This window comes from Microtus ochrogaster, unplaced genomic scaffold, assembly GCF_000317375.1.
Source record: "Microtus ochrogaster isolate Prairie Vole_2 unplaced genomic scaffold, MicOch1.0 UNK99, whole genome shotgun sequence".
Classification (NCBI taxonomy): domain Eukaryota; kingdom Metazoa; phylum Chordata; class Mammalia; order Rodentia; family Cricetidae; genus Microtus; species Microtus ochrogaster.
In genome coordinates this window covers 1,094,405-1,100,465 of record NW_004949197.1, presented here as the reverse complement: position 1 = coordinate 1,100,465, position 6,061 = coordinate 1,094,405, and the positions used below count along the sequence as shown (strand labels likewise).

At 48.4% G+C, this 6,061-nt stretch overlaps 1 pseudogene; it reads right to left on the bottom strand.

Annotated features, from left to right (window-relative positions):
• Positions 1 to 5,030: 5,030 nt before the first annotated feature.
• On the bottom strand, positions 5,031 to 5,155 carry LOC113455741 (annotated as a pseudogene).
• Between the last annotated feature and the right edge of the window lie 906 nt (positions 5,156 to 6,061).

The following is a 6,061-nucleotide window of genomic DNA, read 5'->3' as shown; positions in this document are numbered from 1 at the left end:
GCGCTGTGTCCATGCGGTGTGTGATGCGGCCATGGAAATGCGCTGTGTCCATGCGGTGTGTGTGATGCGGCCATGGAAATGCGCTGTGTCCATGCAGTGTGTGTGATGCGGCCATGGAAACGAGTAGAGGAGAGGGCGGCGGTGCTTGCCTTTAACCCAGCTCTCGAGCTTCAGGTGTCTGTCCACAGGCCAGCCTGGTCAACAGAGCGAGTTCCAGGCCAGCTAGGGCTATGCAGAGAAACCCTGTCAGTAAATAAATAAATAAAAGGTTGGGTCTGGTCTGTATTGTAAGCACCCTTCAATGTTCACGTTTCCCTAGGTAAGCTGGGCTGCTGCTGGGTTGGCAGCTCTCAGACCCTTCCTGTACATACCTGGGAGCCGTCAGCTGAGCAGCCCCTCTTGTGGAGACCAGCCTGACCGTCCTCATAAGACTGTGGCTGCTTTGAGCACTTCATGGACAGCCTGAGGCAAGTGTGTTCCAGCCGATCCCTCCAGGTACCTTAGGTTGGCACCAGAGGACTCCCTCCGCGCAGCAAAGACAGTGAAGTACTTTAGATGACCCTGTACAGCTGCAGCTATCCTCACTTCCAACAGAAGGTGGCGCACTTCCCCTGTGAGTCAGGAAAAAAAAAAAAAGCCCGTGATTGACACACCAGGTTTGGGATTCGTTTGTAACCTTGACCTGTGACTGGTATATGTGTAAAGCCTGTAACCAGAGAAAAGGACAGCTGCTGTGCACATACAGGGCTGGTTGGTGGGATGAGAATCACCAGACAAGCAGGCCATGTCCCTCTCTCTCACGGCTGTATGCCAGTTCCTCGCAAAGAGAGCTGTTTCCACTGCTTCCGGGTTAGGCTAGGATGCATCTCACCTATGCATTCCCTCCATCCCAGTGCACGGAGCAGCTCTTTACGTTCGTGATTTTTATCACAACTTGCACAGGTCAGACACAAAGGACTCTGGCTTCCACTTCTGGTGAGGACAACAATATTGACATCAAGAAAGTAGCTGAGTTACCGCGAGCTACCAAGAGCTAGGGCCCCTACCCTGAAGTCTCAGAACTATAACGCCAGCTGGTCCACCAAGCATTTCAAATGTGGAGGCAGAAGAGTCAGGAGTTCAAGGTCTTCTTTGGCTATATAGCTAATTCAAGGCCAGCCTGGGCTATATAAGATTTTGCCCCATCCCCTCCGCCCAAAGAACTATATAACTCTAGATTGCCACCAAAGAATCCCAAATACAACCAAGGAGAGACACCACAAGGAGCCAAACTTGGTGGCTGACGCCTACAATCCTACGCTTGGCAGCAGGATCTCTGTGAGTGTGAGGCCAGAAATGCTGTGAATATCTAAAGATAGGAGCTCAAAGTACAAATGCTGAAAGCCCCAGCTACTAGAAGTGTTGGAGCTCACTGACAAGTGTCACAGAGCCGAGAGTCCCAACACCCCAAGCTCAGGAGCTGTAACTCCAACCACCTGATATTGGTACTAAAAGTGGTAAACTTCTACCTTGATTGGCTTCGAAAGCTTGGAGACATAAGCCCCTAGCTCTGGGTCTGACACGCAGGACAGTCAGCACTAAGGGTACTTGTTCCTTGCAGTTTCAAGGTTTTTCTCCAGATAAAGCAAAGAGTCCCAGCTACCTGTTTGTGACAGTGTGAGTCCAGTTATACGAAATACACAGGCCAATGCACTGTGACAGGAACTAGATTCTAGATTCCCTGTTGCCTGGAGCTCCTGGGCACCACTGCTAACAGGCGCGGAGTCCTTTTGTGTGTTCGTGTTGCTTTTCGGTGTTTTAATACAGTCCGGTCCAAAGCCGGATGTCTGCTTCATTTCAGCTCCTGCACTGCCAAGCCAGGGGAGAGGGACTGCTTCAGTGTCTCTGACTTCTCTTGGTCCGTGTCCTCCTCCCTCCGTACACCAGGCTGTAAAGGGTCCGGATGCAGCAAACCTTGTTCTTATTCTTGTTCTTCTTGATCCTGAACCATATGGCATCCTTTTGCCTGGCTGTGTAGAAAGTCTGTTTGAGCCTGGCTGTGGGGAACAGTCCCAAAATCTCATGTCTACAGAGTCCCTTTCAGGGCAGCTAGAATGTTCTGGAGCTTCATAGTAGTGACAATTTCATAGCCTTTCAGATTTGCTGAAGCCATAAATTGCATACCTGAAAGAGTGGATTTTATGGAATGTGAAATAAATCTCAATTTTAAAAAGTACATAACAATGGATTGGAGATGTGACCCTGTGGAAAAGCATTTGTTCAGTATGAGTGCGTTAACTCTAGCTTAATCCTCCAAAATCATTTAAAAATAAATGAAAACAAAAATCGTCAAGAGACAAGCACTTGGAAGTGGGAGTCGGTAGTGTGACATCCAAGTCACCTTGCCTTCAAAAAGAAAAGGTAGCTAGCTACCTTAGAAATAAAATCAAAAACTAATAAAGACTGGAAAATACATGCCTCTTAATATTATGAAATTCCAATTTTTTTTAAATATATACAATATTCTGTCTGTATGTGTGCCTGCAGGCCAGAAGAGGGCACCAGACCCCATTAGAGATGGTTGTGAGTCACCATGTGGTTGCTGGGAATTGAACTCAGGACCTTTGGAAGAGCAGGCAATGCTCTTAACCTCTGAGCCATTTCTCCAGCCCCGAAATTCCAAATTTTTAAGGCCAAGTGGGGTACATATCAATAAATGCAATGATCTATTTGAATCCATAGTGTCAGATATGTGATGTAATTCTAGGCAGCTGTGTAGAAGAAAACCCGGGTTATATGACACACATTTTCAGTACATGTGTGTGGTTTAATTGCAACCATAATTGTGCTGTCTGTCAGTGTTGTGGCTTAGTAGCAGGGAAGGCCACTAAGACACAGGTTCAAGCCAAAATAAAATCTTTGTTAGCAAACTGGGTATTCGGGACCCAAGTGCAGCCCCGTGCCTTTACTCCTCTAAGACCAAAACTACATCCTGGTTGACACACATCAGCCAGCGAGAAGAGCTGAGCAAAGCAGAACCGCAGAAGCCAGAAGTCAAAGTCAGAACATTTAGGGGCTTTTCCAGAGCTACATAGACCTTGATGAATCGGGGTTTGTTTTGGTAGGTAATGATGCCTCCATGCTGGGCTCCTTCATGGCGTCAGCTGTGCTAAGGTTTGGAGGTCTACTACAGTCCGGAGGCTGTAAGAGCAGCGGTTTGACAAAGCCGTGGAGGAAGGGTCAGGGCCCCATTTCTCGGACGGAGCTGCACTGTTTACACACTGTGATGCTCACCACCACGTCTCCATTCTGACCACGGCAGGAGGGGATAAGGGAAGGTGTGAGTGAAAAGCCGGGGGTAGTTTTCCTCGCAGGCAATTTACCAGAATTTAGGCAAAGGTTGGACTTGGATGAAGAGGGAATAGAAATCTATTTCTTTATCTAAAGCATGATTCACCCACTAATAAGTCTTCTCATAGCAGAGCGATGGTGGCACACGCCTTTAATCCCAGCACCCAGGAGGCAGAGGCAGGCGGATCTCTGTGAGTTCAAGGCCAGCCTGGTCTACAGAGCGAGTTCCAGGACAAGCTCGAAAGCTACAGAGAAACCCTATCTTGAAAAACCAAAGAAAGAAAAAGAAAAAAGAAGTCTTTTTTGTTCCGGAGAAACAAGAAAATATTAATGTCTGTCCCCTTCCACTTCTGAAGTGGTGTGATTGGTTCAAGCTTGGGTGGTGACCAAAACAGATCCCACATACTGGGATGTCTGGGGCCTCACTATTGGCCCACCGGACAGGGGCTAAATTGACAATATTGACATAGGACAAGTAGAGACACAGGAAAGGGGGACACAATGTTCTAATGTTCTCAATTATTTTGGACATTTTCTTCTTTAAATGTTTTGTCTTTGAAAATAATGTCGGGGGCTGGAGAGATGGCTCAAAGGTTAGGCTGTTCTTCCGGAGGTCCTGAGTTCAGTTCCCAGACACCGCATGGTGGTTCACAACCATCTGTAGCTCTCCTTTGGGGTGGAAGCATGCATACAGAACACTGTATACATAATTAAAATCTTTTTTTTTTTTTTTTGGTTTTTCGAGACAGGGTTTCTCTGTGGCTTTGGAGCCTGTCCTGGAACTAGCTCTGTAGACCAGGCTGGTCTCGAACTCCCAGAGATCCGCCTGCCTCTGCCTCCCAAGTGCTGGGATTAAAGGCGTGTGCCACCATCGCCCGGCAAATAAAATCTTTTTAAAAAAAGAAAATAATGCTGTACACCAAGATGTCAAGCTTTCACGGTCTCTTCCTGGGTTCTCTATCCTGGCTCTGCTGGGATGAGCCCCACCAGAGCTGGAAATGTGGAGTTGACCCGCTAACTAGAAGCTGGGTAATACACAATTTGGTGAACCAAAAAAAACAGCTGAGTGATCCTGGATGGTGTGAAAACCCTCTTCTTCACAAGTGTTTGTCATGGTCTCCTTCTGCGTGGTTGCAAAGTGGCAGCAGGTGACAGCTTGTGTCTGTGCTATTTCCTCTGTGGCTCTGGGTAGGTGACACTGGCTCGACCTACATGTGTGCCATGTGACACGTGTGCATGCTCTTTCCTGCCTGTTTTGCACCTTGAACGTACTGTGTGAGCCAGTCCATTCCCTGTTTGCCTAACGCCACTCAGAGCTGGGTTTCTGTCATCAGCAAACAAGGCTCCAGTTAACCTCGGTCAAGGAGAGGAGCGTTCATTAGGCTCCCTTAGGTTTCGATGACCCCTTTCCTGAACTAGGACCAAGCCTTCAGATATATGAGCCTATGGGGCCGTTCTTTATTCAAACTGCGCACGACTTCTGATTCACCTGCTTTAAATTTGGTTAAGCCTACTTGTCTGAGATCCGGCTTTCCTAGTGGCCGGGGAACTTAAACAACTTCAATCACACTCTTACCTGCAATTTGGTGCAGATGGACATGATGTTACAATTAGTATGAGCTCCAGGCTTCCTAGAATCCCCTTGCACACCTGTCTACGCTTGGGAGCATCGCCGAGATCATGAACATCTGTCAGAAGCAAACTGTTTCAAGCCTCTTGTGGGAACCCATTCATGCGGCAGGCTGTATACACACAAGAGAAGCTGCCATTTGTGGCTTCTACACACCAGGCCCCCATGAAAGAGGAACCTAGTCAGCATGTGTATGGAGGTCAGAGGACAGCTCTCAGGTGTGTGCATGTCAGGGCATGTGTGTGGAGGTCAGAGGACAGCTCTCAGGTGTGTGCATGTCAGGGCATGTGTGTGGAGGTCAGAGGACAGCTCTCAGGTGTGTGCATGTCAGGACATGTGTGTGTACGTCAGACGACAGCTCTCAGGTGTGTGCATGTCAGGACGTGTGTGTGGACATCAGAGGACAGCTCTCAGGTGTGTGCGTGTCAGGACGTGTGTGTGGATGTCAGACGACAGCTCTCAGGTGTGTGCGTGTCAGGACATGTGTGTGGATGTCAAACGACAGCTCTCAGGTGTGTGCGTGTCATGACGTGTATGTGTACGTCAGACGACAGCTCTCAGGTGTGTGCGTGTCAGGACGTGTGTGTCTGGGAAGGTGATCTGTAAGTTTTTTCCCCTTAAATAAATAACCATTCTATTAATCATAATTCCAAACTGGTGTGGGATTGTTTGTGACTTACGCCTTCACCTTCGTCTGGCGCCCAACGTTTGGTTTTAGGACCCCTCCTTCTCCCGCTCGGCTGGGTGCAAGCCCTCCCTCCCTCAGCCACGGCCTGTGCCTTGGGGCCTGTGCCTTGTGCGTGGAGCCAGCAGTTTAACATAAATTATCACGCAGTGGCTTTTTTTGCTGCAGTTACTTATATTTTCCCTTTAAACACCTCAGATTGACTTCCAGTCCCCATGTACCCTATCGTCTGTCTCCCCACGTGGATTTAAACTCCACAGGCCTGCGTAGTCTCCGCCCACGTGGTTTGCTCTTTTCTGAGTCATTTTTAAATCTCCCTTGCAAGCACAGCTCTTAAGTGGCGTGAACCAGAGCACGCGATTGGCAGTTGCCGAAAGCTGCAACCCCTCTGGGTGACTCTATCATGTGGAGGCATA